Here is an 18,769-nt window from a genome sequence, read left to right as displayed (position 1 = left end):
ATGGTTTGCCTCCCTCCCTCTCTAACTTTTTTTTTTCCCTCCCCCTCCCCCATGGTCTTCTGTTAAGTTTCTCAGGATCCACATAGGAGTGAAAACATATGGTATCTGTCTTTCTCTGCCTGACTTATTTCACTTAACATAACACAACACTCTCCAGTTCCATCCATGATGCTACAAAAGGCCATGTTTCATTCTTTCTCATTGCCAAGTAGCATTTCATTGTGTATGTAAACCACAATTTCTTTATCCATTCATCAGTTGATGGATATTTAGGCTCTCTCCATAATTTGGCTATGGTTGAAAGTGCTGCTATAAACACTGGGGTACAAGTGCCCCCATGCATCAGCTATCCTGTATACTTTGGGTAAATTCCTAGCAGTGCTACTGCTGGGTCATAGGGTAAATCTATTTTTAATTTTTCGAGGACCCTCCACATTGTTTTCCAGAGCGGCTGCACCAATTTGCATTCCCACTAACAGTGCAAGAGGGTTCCCGTTTCTCAACATCCTCGCCAGCATCTATGGTCTCCTGATTGGTTCATTTTAGCCATTCTGACTGGCGTGAGGTGATATCTCAGTGTAGTTTTGATTTGTATTTCCCTGATGAGGAGTGACGTTGAGCATCTTTTCATGTGCCTGTTGGCCATCTGGATGTCTTCTTTGGAGAAGTGTCTAGTCATGTCTTCTGCCCGTTTCCTCACTGGATTATTTGTTTTTCAGGTATGGAGTTTGGTGAGTTCTTTACAGATTCTGGATACTAGCCCTTTGTCCGATATGTCATTTGCTAATATCTTTTCCCATTCCGTTGGTTGCCTTTTAGTTTTGTTGATTGTTTCCTTTGCAGTGCAGAAGCTTTTTATCTTGATGAGGTCCCAATGGTTCACTTTTGCTTTTAATTCCCTTGCCTTTGGAGATGTGTCAAATAATAAATTGCTGCAGCTGAGGTCAAAGAAGTTTTTTTCTGGCTTTCTCCTCTAGCGTTTTGATGGTTTCCTGCCTCACATTCAGGTCCTTCATCCATTTTGAGTTTATTTTTGTGAATGGTGTAAGAAAGTGGTCTAGTTTCATTCTTCTGCATGTTGCTGTCCAGTTCTAGCACCATTTGTTAAAGAGACTGGTTTTTTTTCCATTGGGTATTCTTTCCTGCTTTGTCAAAGATTAGTTGGCCATACGTTTGTGGGTCCAATTCTAGAGTCTCTATTCTATTCCATTGGTCTATGTGTCTGTTTTTGTGCCAATACCATGCTGTCTTGATGATTACAGCTTTGTAGTAGAGGATAAATTCTGGGATTGTGATGCCTCCTGCTTTGGTCTTCTTCTTCAATATTACTTGGGCTCTTCGGGGTCTTTTGTGATTCCATAAAAATTTTAGGATTTCTTGTTCTAGCTTTGAGAAGAATGCTGATGCAATTTTGATTGGGATTGCTTTGGGTAGCATTGACATTTTAACTATATTTATTCTTCCAATTCATGAGCACGGTATGTTTTTCCATTTTGTTGTATCTTCCTCAATTTCCTTCATAAGCTTTCTATAGTTTTCAGCATACAGATCTTTTACATATTTGGTTAGGCTTATTCCTAGGTATTTTATGATTCTTGGTGCAGTTGTGAATGGGATCAGTTTCTTTATTTGTCATTCTGTTGCTTCATTATTAGTGTATAAGAATGCAACTGATTTCTGTACATTGATTTTGTATCCTGCGACTTTGCTGAATTCATGTATCAGTAGTAGCAGACTTTTGGTGGAGTCTATTGGGTTTCCCATGTAGGGTATCCTGTCTTCTGTGAAAAGTGAAAGCTTGACTTCATCATTGCTAATTTTGATGCATTTTATTTCCTTTTGTTGTCTGATTGCTGATGCTAGAACTTCCAACACTATGTTAAACAACAGTGGTGAAAGTGGACATCCCTGTCGTGTTCCTGAATGCAGGGGGAAAGCTCTCAGTTTTTCCCCATTGAGGATGATATTAGCTGTAGGCTTCTCATAAATGGCTTTTATGATGTTTAAGTATGTTCCTTCTATTCAGACTTTCTCGAGGGTTTTTATTAAGAAAGGGTGCTGAATTTTGTCAAATGCTTTTTCTGCATTGATTGACAGGATCATAGGGTTCTTATCTTTTCTTTTATTAATGTGATGTATCACATTGATTGATTTGCAAATATTGAACCAGCCCTGAAGCCCAGGAATGAATCCCACCTGATCATGGTGAAGAATTCTTTTTATATGCTGTTGAATTCGATTTGCTAGTATCTTATTGACAATTTTTGCATCCATATTCATCAGGGTATTGGCCTATAGTTCTCTTTTTTTACTGGGTCTCTGTCTGGGTTAGGAATCAAAGTAATGCTGGCTTCGTAGAATGAGTCTGGAAGTTTTCCTTCCCTTTCTATTTTTTGGAATAGCTTGAGTAGGATAGGTATTATTTCTGCTTTAAATGTCTGGTAGAATTCCGCTGGGAAGCCATCTGGTCCTGGACTCTTATTTGTTGGGAGACTTTTGATAGCTGATTCAATTCCTTCACTGGTTATGGGTCTGTTCAAGCTTTCTATTTCTTCCTGTTTGAGTTTTGGGAGTGTATGGGTGTTTAGGAATTTGTCCATTTCTTCCAGGTTGTCCAGTTTGTTGGCATATAATTTTTCATACTATTTCCTGATAATTGTTTGTATTTCTGAGGGATTGGTTGTAATAATTCCATTTTCACTCATGATTTTATCTATTTGGGTCATCTCCCTTTTCTTTTTGAGAAGTTTGGCTAGAAGTTTATCAATTCTGTTTATTTTCTCAAAAAACCAACTCTTGGTTTCATTGATCTGCTCTACAGTTTTTTTTTTTTTTAGATTCTATATTGTGTATTTCTGTTCTGATCTTTATTATTTCTCTTCTTCTCCTGGGTTTGGGGTGTCTTTGCTGTTCTGCTTCTAGTTCCTTTAGGTGTGCTGTTAGATTTTGTATTTGGGATTTTTCTTGTTTCTGGAGTTAGGCCTGGATTGCAATGTATTTTCCTCTCAGGACTGCCTTCACTGCATCCCAAAGTGTTTGGATTGTTGTATTTTCATGTTCATTTGTTCCCATATATTTCTTAATTTCTTCTCTAATTGCCTGGTTGACCCACTCATTCTTTAGTAGGGTGTTCTTTAACCTCCACGCTTTTGGAGGTTTTCCAGACTTTTTCCTGTGGTTGATTTCAAGCTTCATAACACTGTGGTCTGAAATTATGCATGGCATGATCTCAATTCTTGTATACTTATGAAGGGCTATTTTGTGACCCAGTATGTGATCTATCTTGGAGAATGTTCCATGTGCACTTGAGAAGAAAGTATATTCTGTTTGTTTGGGAAGCAGATTTCTAAATATATCTGTCAAGTCCGTCTGTTCTGATGTATCATTCAGGGCCCTTGTTTCTTTATTGATCCTGTGTCTAGATGATCTATCCATTGTTGTGAGGTATTAAAGTCCCCTGCAATTACCACATTCTTATCAATAAAGTTGCTTATGTTTGTGATTGATTGTTTTATCTATTTGGGGGCTCCCATATTTGGTGCATAGACATTTATAATTGTTAGCTCTTCCCAATGGATAGACCCTGTAATTATTATATAATGCCCTTCTTCATCTCTTGTTACAGCCTTTAATTTAAAGTCTAGTTTGTCTGATAGAAGTATGGCTACTCCAGCTTTCTTTTGACATCCAGTAGCATGATAGATAGTTCTCCATCCCCTCACTTTCAATCGGAAGGTGTCCTCAGGTCCAGAATGAGTCTCTTGTAGACAGCAAATGTATGGGTCTTGGTTTTTTAAACATTCTGATACCCTATGTCTTTTGGTTGGAGCATTTAGTCCACTTACATTCAGTGTTATTATAGAAAAATATGGGTTTAGAGTCATTGTGATGTCTGTAGGTTTCATGCTTGTAGTGATGTCTCTGGTACCTTGGCTCACAGGATCCCCCTTTAGAATCTCTTGTAGGGCTGGTTTAGTGGTGACGAATCCCTTCAGTTTTTGTTTGTTTGGGAAGACCTTTATCTCTCCTCCTATTCTGAATGACAGACTTGCTGGGTAAAGGATTCTCAGCTGCATATTTTTCCGTTCATCACATTGAAGATTTCCTGCCATTCCTTTCTGGCCTGCCAAGTTTCAGTAGAGAGATCCGTCATGAGTCTTATCGGTCTCCCTTTACATGTTAGAGCACGTTTATCCCTAGCTGCTTTCAGAATTTTCTCTTTATCCTTGTATTTTGCCAGTTTCACTATGATATGTCGTGCAGAAGATTTATTCAAGTTACGTCTGAAAGGACTTATCTGTGCCTCTTGGATTTCAATGCCTTTTCCTTCCCCAGATCAGGGAAGTTCTCAGCTGTGATTTCTTCAAGTACACTTTCAGCACCTTTCCCTCTCTCTTCCACCTCTGGGATCCCAATTATGCCTGTGTTATTACCTTTAATTGTGTCACTTAGTTCTCTAATTTTCGCCCTCATACTCCTGGAATTTTTATCTCTCTTTTTCTCAGCTTCCTCTTTTCCCTAATTTTATCTTCTAATTCACCTATTCTCTCCTGTGCCTCTTCAATCCGAGCTGTGCTCACCTCTATTTTATTTTGCAGCTCATTTATAGCTTTTTTTTGCTCTTCCTGACTGTTTCTTGGTCCCTTGATCTCTGTAACAATAGATTGTCTGCTGTCCTCTATACTTTTTTCAAGCCCAGCGATTGATTTTATGACTATTATTTTAAATTCACTTTCTGTTACATTGCTTAAATCATTGTTGACAGGTTTGTTAGCTGTTACTACTTCCTGGAGTTTCTTTTGAGAAGAATTCTTCCGTTTCATCATTTTGGATAGTCCCTGGAGTGGCACAGAACTGCAGGGCTCTTCCTCTGTGTTGTCTGGAGTAACTTGCGTTGGTGGACGGGGCTGCAGTCAGACCTGATGTCTACCCCCAGCCCACCGCTGGGGCCATATTCAGACTGGTGTGTACCTTATCTTCCCCTCTCCCAGGGGCAGGACTCACTGTGGAGTCATGTGGCCCCTGTCTGGGCTTCTTTCACACTGCCAGGCTTGTGGTGCTGCTTCGATGGGATCTGGTTTATTAGGCAGGGTGGATCCGCAAGGTGCACAGGGGCGGGAGGAGCAGACTCAGCTAGCTTTGCCTTCAGTGGTCTGCCTCAGGAGGGGCCCTGAGGCACCGGGAGGGAGGCAGACCCATCGGAGGCATGGATCCACAGGAGCACAGTGTTGGGTGTTTGCAAGGTGCAAGCAAGTTCTATGCCAGGACTGGTTCCCTTTGTGATTTTGGCTGGGGGAAGGGTGAGGGTGATGGCTCTTGTGAGTGTCTTTGTTCCCTGCCAAGCTGAGCTCTGTCCTCCGGGGCTCAACAACTCTCCCTCCTATTGTCCTCTAGCCCTCCCACTCTCGGAGCAGAGACATTGACTTGTGACATTCCAGATGTTAAGTCCCACTGATTGTCAGAACACGCTGCTTCTGGCCCCTCCACTTTTGCTAGCCAGACTTGGGGGCTCTGCCTTGCCGTTGGGCTGCTCCTCTACCACCCCTGCCAACTCCCGCCAGTCCGTGTGGCGCGCACCGCCTCTCCACCCTTCCTACCCTCTTCCATGGGCCTCTCATCTATACTTGGCTCTGGAGAGTCCATTCTGCTAGTCTTCTGGTGGTTTTCTGCACTATTTAGGCAGGTGTAGGTGGAATCTAAGTGGTCAGCAGGATGCCGTGAGCCCAGCATCCTCCTACGCCACAATCTTCTGAAATCTGTTTCGACCACAACTCCTTTGTAATGGTTCAGTGTCCTCTTCAAATTTCAAACTGATTGTCCTCTATGTCAACGTGATTTTGAGTTATTGCCAAGGGATCTTCTCCTCTAGGCGTTTTTCCTCTACATCTGTGGCCTTGGATGAGCACATATTTGTGTGGCTGCATTTGTGTGTCTAATGGAAGAGTATTATCTTCAGATCCCTAAACGTCCTTATTCTCATACTTATCTTTTCCTTCTTTGTAAAGTAGGACCTGAATTTTAATAGAAAACACAAAGGGGCCTTTGTTGTATCTTGTGAAACAGGAATTGCCAATCTCTCAGCCTCAGGCATTATACCCTTAGTTTCATGAAATTGAATGAACATGTGTTGATGATCTGTGTGTGGATACATTCATTTCCACCCTGAGAAGGGTGAGTGCCCACTAATCCCATATATTTTACAGATTACTTGTGTGCTTAACCACCTCTTCATCTCACTGACCTCAGAGATCAACATTATCCCTGCTTCTCAGATCACAAAGCTGATGCTCTGAGTTGAGGCTCTCCCCACTGAGAGTTGGCATTAGGCCTGAGACAACAGGAACACACACAAAGCCTCAGAAAACTGTGAGGAAAGTTTCAGAGATGCAAACCTTCAGGCAGGGTGGTGAAAGCAGGTTCAGGGTTGCAGTGACAGGAGTCCAGCAGGGGCGTTTCCTGGTCAACCCTGAATTCCCTGCTAAGAGTCTGACTCAGGCTGAAGGCCAAGGAAGCCACACAGCTGATCTACACCTTTCATCACATTTGGTCTCACAGACATACACAAACTTAGGCCAACAAGCCTCCCATGAGAACCAAGTTAAACTACAATTCTCCAGGCCATTCTTTCACACAGATCCAAAACCTTCAGAAAACCAAGGGAAACAACAGTCTTTATTTAGATAATGAAATAGGTACACTTTGGCCACAATGACGTTTCAGAGTTGATACCTGTATGAACTGTCCTTGAACCCACACAGCAGCTCTGTGTGGACCTCACGTTGCACTCACTCTCCCTGCCTAGGTTGTGGGCCCTACCAGGAATGGCCTCTAACTCCCTCTCACTGAGTCCAACACACTTCCCTCCGCACCATCTCAGCTCTTCCTCCAGTTCATTCCCATGAGATTCCTGTCTCCATTTCTTGTACTTGAGGACCCATTACTGGAGCTTCCACTATTGTAGATCAGAAGCTCCATGTCATTTAATGTGTGTAACTCTCTCCGCATTAGGACAATCGAAGCCCCTGAGGGGGGTGTGCCTCATCTCTCACAGAGCCTGCTTTTCTGTAAAAAGACTCTTTCCTTCTCCACAAGAGACACCTGCAGCCCAGCTCAGTAAGGGAAAATGACACAGCCCAACCTATGTATGTTCTGAGAAACTTGAGGAATCTTTAAATTTTTTTTAACGTTTATTTATTTTTGAGACAGAGAGAGAGCATGAATGGGGGAGGGTCAGAGAGAGGGAGACAAAGAATCCGAAACAGGCTCCAGGCTCCGAGCTGTCAGCACAGAGCCCAATGCGGGGCTTGAACTCACGATCCGAACCACAAGATCATGACCAGAGCCGAAGTCGGCCACTTAACCGACTGAGCCACCCAGGCGCCCCAGAAACTTGAGGAATCTTAACAGTGTCCTCAGCCAGCAGCACCCTTGCATTGTAAAGCCTGTAAGACCATCTCTACATCTTCTCAAAGACTCAACAAGACAGAAGATGAACATGCTGAACATGTCAACTCATACTGTTCAGATCATCTTACAAATAGTCGAGGTGGAGGTCACTGTGGACACCAAGGAGCTGGTGGTGGCTTCTAGAGTCCATGAACAGTGATAAAGGGGATCTCTTTAGAAGGGCCTACAGGGTGGACCTGGTAAAAGAGGAGGTCCTCTTGCATCCATAGGGACCTACAGAGCAGGGGTGACAGGTATGTTGGTATGATAGACAGAAGCAGAACGCCCACAAGAGCTGAAACACAATGGTGTCGGCACCTGGCCCCTTAATCATTCACGGGTTCTAGTAGAACACAGCCTCAGTGCCAGAAAACTCTACCCTCCTAAGAGGTCCCACCTACAGCCTGAAGGTACCAGATATCACAAGGAGAAACTACTGTCTCCACACATCACTGCCCATGTTTACAAATGAAGAAAGCCAAGGAATCCTATTCTAGAAGATTGATGGCAGTAATGCCAGTCTAATAAGGAGCGTATTCCAGAGAGGCAGGCATCTGTGTCCACAACCCCTCTGGTGTCCTCTTCCACCAGATCTGCAGACTTTTTATTTGCACATTGAGAAAAGACAGAACATGAAGGAATGAAAGAAAAGCCAATCACCACACAGAGATTCAGGGCCACCCCAGTGCCATAGCTCAACCTGCGATCCCATGCCTGTCCTACCTCTGCTTCCCTCCCTGACAGAGACATCTTCTGCACAAGGCCACAGAGACCTCTGAGGAGATGGAGACTCCTGAAGTCCTGCAGGAGGGCTGGAAATGTGTTTTCTGAGAGAAACACATTACCTGTGCACATTCACTGGTCTCAGGTATGTTTATCTTAATTCACAGGTAATGCAGTTTTTAAATACAATATGAGTTGCAGAGCTAGTTTGTCCTATTGTAAAAGGGAAATAGAAATTCTACCCAAAAGAATGAACAGAAACATCTCTTAATTTCAGGTGTAAAACTCCCATAAGGCATCACTGCATAGACTGTGTGGAAGAAAAACAAACCATCCACAACATGTTTCATTATATTCAACTCTTTCATACTCTCACATCCCGTACCAGAGGCAGAGGGTTTTTCAGGTGCCTCAGATGACCCTTGAGGACAAGAGGGAGATCTGATCCTGTCCTTTGACGAATGTCTACATGGCTCTGGTTCAGGTGTTTTTATAACTAATCAAGCAGCTGTGAGCAGTTCAGGTCTCAACTTGCTAGAAATAAGGTCAGGGGTGTGTCTCATCCCTCAGAGAGCCCAGCACATGGTCTCTGTACAAGCTACATCTTAGGGAGTGCTATGTCTGTCAGCATGTATAAGGCCTTTTTCCTTCTCTATCAGACACACGTGTTGACCAGCTCACTATGTGGAAATGACTGCTCATTTCATGCATGTCCTGAGAAACTTGAAGTACATTACAACATCCTCACTCAGGCTGACCTGAAAGCCCTGTGGTGCCATCACTGCATCTTCTCCAAACACATAACAAGTAAAAGACAAAACGTGTTTTAAAAGTCAACTCATACTGGTTATATCATCTTCTACATGGTGGGGGAGGAAGGTAAGGTTCCAGAGGACCCCAGAATGGAGAAGGTGGAGGTGGCCCTAAGCCCACGGATAGTGATAAAGGGCAGCCCATGGGGTATGACATAGAGGGCACTTCTGGGAAAGGAGGAAATATCCTGGAAACCACATTGACCTGCAGGACAGAAATTAAACTTTTGAGATGTGTTAGGGTAAAAGGTGAAAAATCCAACACCAACACTAACATACCTGAACCCCAATGAAGTCAGAATGGTACCTGTCTCCTTCCCCTCCACCTGGTTTCAACAGGGCAGCATCAGTGCCACAAAACTCCACCCTTCCCACTGGGTCCCACCTAGAGCTTCTAGGAGTTGGAGGAGAAAAAGCAGTTCGTTACTGGCAGCAAGCATGGTACTAGCTGTGCCTGAAAATGTAGGGAAGGAAGTGGCTAGTCTTAAAGGATCAGAGGGATAATTCCAGACTACTAAAGAAAGTCTGTTTCACACACACAAGCTTCTATTTCCAGGTCTTCTCTCCATCCGGGCCTTCACCACCTCAACAGCTTCATCTTGGCATAATAAGAGCTGAAATGATGAGGAAGAATTTTGTTTTTGTATCATTCATTTACATCTTTAATCCATTTCAAGTTAATTCTTGGAGTGGTGTAACATAAGGTGCTAAACTTTAATCTTATACATGTGAATATCCATTTTTCCCAGCACCAGTTATTCAAAAGACTACCCTTCTCCACTGTATATTCTTGACTCCCTTGTCAAATACTAGTTGACTGTGCATGCATGGGTTTAGTTTGGGCTCTCAATTTCCGTTCCATTGTCTTGTGTTTGTGCTTATGCCAGTGACATAACTGATTTCTTTGTGTTAGAATGCAGCTTGAAGTCAAGAAGTGTGATGCCTCCTGTTTTGTTCTTTCTTGCTTTGGCTACTTGGGGTATTTTTTGCTTCCAAATGCATTTTAGGATATGTGTTTCTAATTGCATAAAAATTACATTGGAGTCTTGATAGAGATTGCACTGAATCTCTAGAGGGCTTTGGGTACTATGGACATTGTATCTATATTGACTACTCTGAAAGATGGACATGGGATGGCTTTTCAGTGACTTGTGTGTTCTCTTGTTTCTTTCACCCACATTGAATTTCTTCCATTTCTGCACACAGGTTTCATAGTTTTCTGTAGAGAGATCTTTCACTTCCTTGGCTAAATTTATTCTAAGTTTATTGTTTTTGATGCTATTGGAACTGGGATTTTTTTTCTTCTTAATTTGATGAGTGTATAGGAATGCCACAGAATTTGATATGGTGACTTTATATTGGAAACTTACTGCATTTCTTGATTAGATTTTAACAGGTTCTTTTACATTAAACTTTGTATTTCATTCCTTTACATTATTTAAAAAATCATGTTATTTGGAATAGCTGACACAGTATTTTACATTAGTTTCAGATGAACAACATAGTTTTTGGACAATTGTATACATTCTGCTACACTAACACCGGTGTAGCTATCATCTGTCACCATGCATCACTACACCAGTACCATTCTCTATGTTCCCTATGCTATATCTTTTACATGATTTATTCATTCAATAACCAGAAGCCTGCATCAACCAATCCCTTTCAAATATCTAGGGCATCCTTGTCTTGTGCCTGATCTTAGAGGGAACTCTTTCACAATTTCACTATTGAGTATGATATTAGCTGTGGGCTTCACCTACATGGCCTTTCTTATGTTGAGCTGTGTTCTTTTACACTGAATTTTAAAGAGTTTTTTTTTTTTTTAGCACAAATGGGTACCAAATTTTCTCAGAACTTTTTTTCTGTGTCTATTGACATCGTTACATGAGTTTTCTTTTTAAATTTTAAAATGTATTTATTTTTTTTAACTTAAATTTACTTATGTATTTATTTAGCATTTACTTTTGCAAAATTTTATCTAAATTCCAGTTGGTTAACATACAGTGTAACATTAGTTGCAGGTATAGAAAGTAGTCATCCATCACTTACAACACCCAGTGATCTTCACTACTAGCGCCCTCCTTAGCGCATCACCAATTTAACCCATCCCCCTGCCCAACTCCCTTCTAGTGACCCTCCATTTGCTATTTATACTTAAGAGTCTGGTTTCTGGTTGTTTTTTCTTTCCTTCAATTATGTGAGGGGTCACATTTATTGATTTGCATTTCTGAAACATCCTTCCTTCACAGGGAAAAAACACTTCATTACAGTCAATGATCCTTGTAAGGTGATGCTGAATTTAGTTTGCCTGTATATTATTGGGAACAATTCATCTATATTCATCACAGGAATACTGGCCTATAGTTTTTTGTTCAGGTAGTATCCTTTCTGGCTTCTTACCAGGGTAATTCCAGTCTCATGAAATTAGTTTGGAGGTGTTTATTCCTTTTTAATCAGTGAGAGGACTGCTGTTATTTTCTTCTACAACGTCTGGTCAAATTCACCAGTGAATCCACCTGGTCCTGGGCATTTCTTCCCTGAGAGAATTTCGATTACTGATTCAATTTACTTGCATTGGTTATCTTCTCGTTTTCATACAGTCTTCCTTTAATGGGTCTGTGCAAACCTTCTCTTTCTTCCTGATAGAGTCGTGGTAGGTTGTGTGTTTCTAAGAACCTATCCATTTCTTCTAGGTAGGTAGTTTGCTGGCATATAATTTGGCCATAGTTTCCTCTTTGTCTCCTTTATGTTTCTTTAGTATCAGGTGTAATGTCTTCTCTTTTATTTATAGTTCTTTTGAGTTGGGTCCTCTCTGTCTTAGCATAGTTTATGTATAATCTTGACAAGTTTGTTTCACTCTTCAGAAAACCCACTTTGGGACTTCTTCATATTTTCAATTGATTTCATGGTCTCAGTTTCATTGGTTTCCACTCTCATATGTATTACTTTCTCCTTCTTGAGAACATTGGACACAGATTGTTGTTTTTTTCTAGTTCCTTAAAGTTAAAGGTAGGTTGTTCATTTGAGTCCCAAATGTATCCTCCATGCATGTAAATCCAGTGACTCATCAGAGAACCTTCAATAGGTCTTTCCTGTCCTATTTCTCATTCTCAGATTTCTGAGAAATAGAACCAAAAAATTTATTTGAAGACACCATAGATAAAAACTTCCCTAATGCAGGGAAGGAAACATATCCAGAAGCAGGAGGAACAAAGAACCCCCAATATGTTCAACAGAAGCAGATCCACAAGTCGTATAGTAATTAAAACGCAAAATGTTGTGGTAAAGAAAAATTTTAACAGCAAGAAAAAAAAGATGACAGTTACCTACAAAAGAAACCCCATAAGGTTATCACTGGATGTTTTTCAGAAGAAACTTTGAAACCGTAAGTGAGCAGCACGGTATGGTAAAGTTGCTGAATGGAAAACATCTGCAGCCTAAGAGAGTCTATCCACATTATCATTCAGATGGAAGGAGAGATCAAGAGATTCCCAAATATATACTAAGCAAGTTCACAACCAACAAACCACACCTGCAAGAAATGTTAAAGGGGACTCTTTAAGTGGAAAAGAAACACCTAAAGTCACATTATTAAAGTGTGAAACCCAAAAGCAATAAAAATGAGTATATGTGTACATCATCCAAGGTATTCACGAAATGAAAAGTTTTGAAATAGGAACACTACATAGCTACAACACGGGAAGGAGAGGATTAAAGAACTGGTTCAAACTTAAACAACTATCAACTTAATATAGACTTCTGTATGCACAAGTGGTTAGTTATAAATCTAATAGTAACCACATATCAAACACCGCTAATACATATGCAGAACATAAACACAAGCAATTTCAACTGTGCTACTAAAGAAACCCAGCAAACCATAAAAAAGAGAAAGAGAAGAAAGGATCAGAAAGATCAGAAACAACCAACATCAAGTAATAAAAGGACAAGTACATGTCTATCAATTATTTTGAATGGAAACAGAATAAATGCTCAAATCAAAGGCACTGGGTGACAGATAGGGGCACCTGGATGGCTCAATTGCTTGAGATTTTAACTCTTGATTTCGGCTCAGGCTATGATCCCAGGATCCTGGGATTGAGCCCCAACTGGGCTCTGCACTGAGCTTGGAATTTGCTTAAGATACATTCTCACTCTCCTTCTCTCTCTCTCTCCTTCTATCTTCCCCCATTCTCCCACCCCGCCATCCCATGCCTGTACTCTCTCTCTTCATAATAAAAGGCACTGGATGATAGAATGAATAAAATATAAGACCCATCTAACTTCTACCTACAAGAGACTAATTATAGAACTAAAGTATCAAAAGAAAACTGCAGTAGCCATACCTATATCAGAAAAAATAGATTTAAAATGAAAACTGTAACAAGAGACAATGAAGGACACTATAATAATAAAAGGTACACTCCAAAAAAGAACAATTGTAAACATATATGCGCTTAACCTGAGAGCATCCAAATACACAAAACAGTCAGAACCTAAAGTCAATAATTGATAGTCATACAATCATTGTAGGGCACTTTAACACCCCAATGACATCAATGGAGAGATCATTCCATCAGAAAATCAACAAGGAAGTAGTGACTTTGAATGATAGAGTACACCAGATGGACTTAACAGATATATTTAGGACATTCCATCCTAAAACAGCACAATACACCTTCTTTTCACGTGCACATGGAACATTCCCCACTCTCGATAAAATATTAGGTCATAAAACAAGTCAAAACAAAATCAAACCGATCACATCATACCATGTGTCTTTTCAGACCACAATGCTATCAAAGTAGAAATCTACAACAAAAAAAAAATCTGGAAAAGACACAAAAACATGGAAGTTTAATAACATGCTCCTAGACAATTAATGGGTCAACCAAGAAATCAAAGAAAAAATCCAAAATGACATGGAAACAAATGAAAATGAAAACACAACAATCCAAACATCTGTAAAGCAAGAAAACTGGTTCTAACAGGGAAGTTTATAGCAATACAGGTCTGCCTCAGGAAAAAAAGAAAAAAAAAACTGAAGTAAACTCCATAACCTTATAACTGTAAAAGCCAGACAAAGGACAACAAAACCCCCAAACAGCAGAATGGAGAAAATAATTAAAAGCAGAGGAGAAATAAATGATATAGAAATTAAAACTACAGTGAAACAAGGTAAATGAAATTAGGAGCTGCTTCCATGAAAAGAACAATAAAATTGATAAGCCCTAGCCAGACTAATCAGAAAACAGAAATGATGCATATAAATAACAATGACAGAGAAGAACAACCAACACCACAGAAATACAAACAATTGTAAGAGAATTTTATGAGAAACTATATGCAAACAAGCTGGACAAACTGGATTATATGGATCAATTCCTAGAAACATGGAACCTACCAAAACTGAAGCAGAATGAAATAAAAAATTTGAACAGATGGTTTACTAGCAAGGAGACAGGCTCAGTAATCACAAATCACCTAACAGACCAGGACCAGACAACTTCACAAGCACATTCTATCAAACATCTGAAGAAAAGTTGATGCCTATACTTGTCAAACTATTCCAGAAAATAGAACAGGAAGGAACATATCCAAATTAATTCAGCAGTACCCTGATAACAAAATCAGATAAAGACACCACGAAAAAACAAAACTAGGGGTCCATATCGTTCAATCATACAGATACAAATGTCCTCAACCAAGATTTGGCAAACAGAGTCTAACAACGTATTAAAAAAATAGTCCACCAGCATAAAGTGGGTGGTGAATGTAAAACTGAGGCAAGTCTACGAATCTCTTGAAGAGAAAATGGGCAAAAAAAGAAACATAAAAAAAAAGTGGAAATGTATCAGACAGGGGATCTAAGCATCCATTTTCATAAAGACAAACTATCTTTGGGCTTTTTCTTGTAAAATTGATTCACAATGCTTGCTTAGTATAATCTTGCTCACACTGAGAAGTGGTCTTTGTAAGTTCTTGGACCAGCAGCAGTCTCGGATGCCGTGAATCAGCTTTTAGTAAAATCTGCAATTTAAAAGTATTCAGTTTTTCACAAGTTCATGAGAAATTAGAAAACATGCCAAATCTCAACTGAAAAAGAGATAAGGTAACTAGTATGTTCTTAAGATATTATTGATGAGATTCCTTCCAACGAAGACAAGAAAGATAACTGTAACAAATTCTGTCGCAGGAATAATATTGAACAAATAACGGGAGGTACCTGACACAAGGTACCTGTCAGATTTTCAGTTGTTTTCAGCGACTACAACATTGTTGGTGGAAAAATACCCACTGAAAATTAATAAAAGCATGTATGATGTGGAGGGCACCTTGTGTTTTTACCTCTGGTTCTGGTTCCAGCAGGACTCGGAGAGTGGGTCCCAACTGATTCTTCTAGAAGGTCCCGAGAGTCAACATTTGGTGTCTTTACTTCCAAACTGAATGCGACTCCTGTTCCTCTGAATTTGTGACAGGATTTCTCCCCCAAAACAAACCTGAATCTGGAACAAAAAAAACCCCAGCCTCTGTGACGTAGCATCGTGGGACCCTCTGAATCCACAGATCCTTGACTGAAATACATCTTGTTCACATACTGGCAGGAGAAATGAGGAAAAAACCACGGAACAGCCCTGAGAATGCAAGGGACTGTGCTGCTCACTGACCATCCAGCCCTTCCTGGAAGCTGCCCAGCTCCCCTCCCTGGTACTCAGCCCCACCACTGAGGAGACACCAAGTGGCTGGGAAGCTTCCAGAGTCTCCCCCCCCCCCCCCCAGGCCCAGGGGCGGAGCCTGCTGGTAACCCAGCTCTGTGTCTTTGCCCACACTCAGAAGCACTGGGTCCTCAGTATCAAGGAAGCCTTTCCAGCTCTGAGGCACCCTGGATCAGAAAAGCCTAATGGACGCCTTGTCTGGCCATCGCTGAGCCTGCAGAGGACCGGCCCCTCCATAGGCGTGCTGTGTGCGCTCCCTCTGCTGGTCGCCCTGGGAATTCCTGCATTGTTCAAAGCCATGGCCGCTCAGCTGGAGGTACTGAGGGTGTAGCTGGTCCAGTTAAGTCTGTCCTCCAGATTGGGAAGGGTCTTAGTGACAGGCCCTGGGACACAAAGAAATCTTTTCCTTCTCCTTTTTACTGAATGAGGAATGAAACCGAATTTATTGATATAATGATGTAATTTGTAATGCTTTAAGCAGCATTCCCAGAAATAGAGACTGCAAATTGACACATGCTGAATGAACCACAAGCAGTGGTGTTTACCATGAAAATACTTGGGTTGAATAAAAAATTGGCACCCTTGAGAAAGAGATACAGGTTTCCAGCTATGGAATGAATATGTCATTGGGATACAATGTACAGATTATGGAATATAGTCAATCCTGTAAGAAAGTGTTGCATGCTTTCTCATGATAACCACGCTTGCCTAGGTATATAGAGAGCATATTGTATATACACGGAATCACTGTTATTCACCTGAAACTAATACAATATGGTGTGTCTACTATATGTCAATAAAATTTGACAATACTTTAACTTTCTCCTCCACCATTAAAATTTATTTCTAATTGAGAACACATGAAATTCCTTTGACACCATATTCTCTAATGTTACCATCTTGATGTTGAGAGCTTATTTTTCACGTTGTCAATAATATGTTTGATGACACAAATGTGACAAGGTCAGAATGCATACCTAGAGGGAGCTACACATCTGTTATGAATTTCCTGCCTCTATATGGGTAATATTTTCTATGAAAAGTGCTTTAGGGATGAAGATGGATGAAATAATTTCCATCAGACTCATAGGTAGATAATTGTGCCTTCAAATAATAATTGCCATGTCTTCACAATCAGAGGAAGGCTGGGTGAAGATATAGGTTTCTCTTTTCATGTGGTGTTTTAAACTGCTCACTTATAATCCAGAATCCAGAGATCAGCAGTACATGTAAGAATAGCAACACACTATCATGTTGCACATAACTAGTTCTGTTGGAGAAGTGGAGAAAAGACACTAAAGATGGCTGATTGGACTAAAACAAACTCTAGTCTCTAGCTTAGAGACCCCCTCCTCTGGGTTCTTCTTCCTTTGCTGCACATTTGAAAACCACCCCTCCACACACACAAATATGGAGGCTGATAACTATAAATTACCCTTCCTGCTTGCATTCGGGGCTCAGATCTTTGGAGAAATACGGTCTCTTCTGAGCCTGCTGGTGTTAAATAAATCTCCAATACCTCAAGGTCTCTGAGTGCCACTTGGTTTTACCGCCAGTGTTCCAGCCTGGTCCCGTAACAAATTTGGTTCCCTGCTCACCAGGGAAACCCAACCACGCTGGCTCATTGTTACCACGGGTTTGGGAGAACAGCGAGGCAGTGACGGAATGAGGGATCACAAGGTAGAGTGAGCAACCTGCCTAAATGTCAGCAGTCTCCTTCTCTGTCCCATTCAGGCCAGCACCTCTCCACTGTTCCCACCGTACTCGAAGACACTTGGCAGGTGAGGTACTGGACCTGAAGGTCGGAACCGGTAAGGCTGGGACCCAATCTAGTCAGGGCCACTCACAAGAGTGGAAGGGTGACCTAATCACTCCCCAAGACTTCAGAAGTCTCATAGGTAGTTATTCTATGGTAGGGTATATAATAACCTCTGGTATGTATGTGAATGTGAATATGTGATTCGGTCTAGCTTGCCTGCTGAGTAAAATTCTGTGGCTCCAAAGACAGGTAACCTTGGAGTCCCCAGGGGCCCATGGAGACTGAGTGGGCCTGTCTGGGATTCCATAATGAATGGCCCTTGGTCTGTGGTGGTATCAGAATGGTTTCCAATCGTGTGTCACAAGGCTGGGACCTGTGGGGCTGTCACCTTGGTTCCTTCAGGACATGGTCAGGCAGGCATCTGGCTGGTCTCCTCCTGGAGGGGGTGCCCCTGTGCCTCTTTGTGACTCCACCTCACAGGAGAATTGTGGAGTTGGGATGGAGCAAGGAGAACCAGGCAAAGGTTTTAGCCACTTTATCCAGAGACTCACCCAGGGAGCCAAGGAAGCGACAGACTGCTCCCCTAATGTTCCCCTTTTCATGACACTTTAGGCTCCCCCCCCTCCCCTGAGCTTGAAATTCCTCCCCCGGCAGGCTGGCTGCTGCCACTACTGCAGCCTCCCCAGCCAGGGTGCTGCCCCTGCAGCCGCCTAGTTTTTCCGCTTCCATGCCAGACAACACTCCCCCACAATGCCCTGTGGCCAGATTGTGCCCCCGCCTGGCGCAGGTGCTCTCCAGATGCAGGTCCTCATCTGCTGGTATCAAGAGGGTCTCAGGGAGATCGCAAAAAGGGGCTTATAAGGCCATAATTATGCCCAGCAGCAAAGGGGAAGGCCGAGAACCTCCTTAGCAAGGGGTCAATGATCCTACTGCAAGGGGAGAGGACATTAGAATAAGTGTCCCAACCAGAGAAAGTCCCAAAAACACAGCAGATATCAGGAGGAACCTCCAGAAAGGCCCTGATTGGTCTAGCCGAGATAGAAGCCGACTAAAAGTGGACACTGCCTCTCCCTGTTCCTCTGCTTAATAGATGTGAGGGATTCTCCCTCATTTCCCAGGTTAACAGCTACAATTGGAGTGTGCCATGGGGCATACTCTGGACGTTACCTGCTAACGAGCTGTGCACTCTGCCTCAAGCCATTTCTCTCCAAGTCTGATACTGAAACTGGGCCCTGAAAAAGCAGACCTAGGGCTGCTGACTCCATCTTGTTCTATAAAGAAGTTCCCGCTCAAACCTCAGACCACGCCTC

Source organism: Panthera tigris, chromosome F2, assembly GCF_018350195.1.
Source record: "Panthera tigris isolate Pti1 chromosome F2, P.tigris_Pti1_mat1.1, whole genome shotgun sequence".
In the NCBI taxonomy this organism is placed as follows: Eukaryota; Metazoa; Chordata; class Mammalia; order Carnivora; family Felidae; genus Panthera; species Panthera tigris.
The sequence above is the reverse complement of the archived record's forward strand: the minus strand, read 5'-3'. Positions refer to the sequence as shown.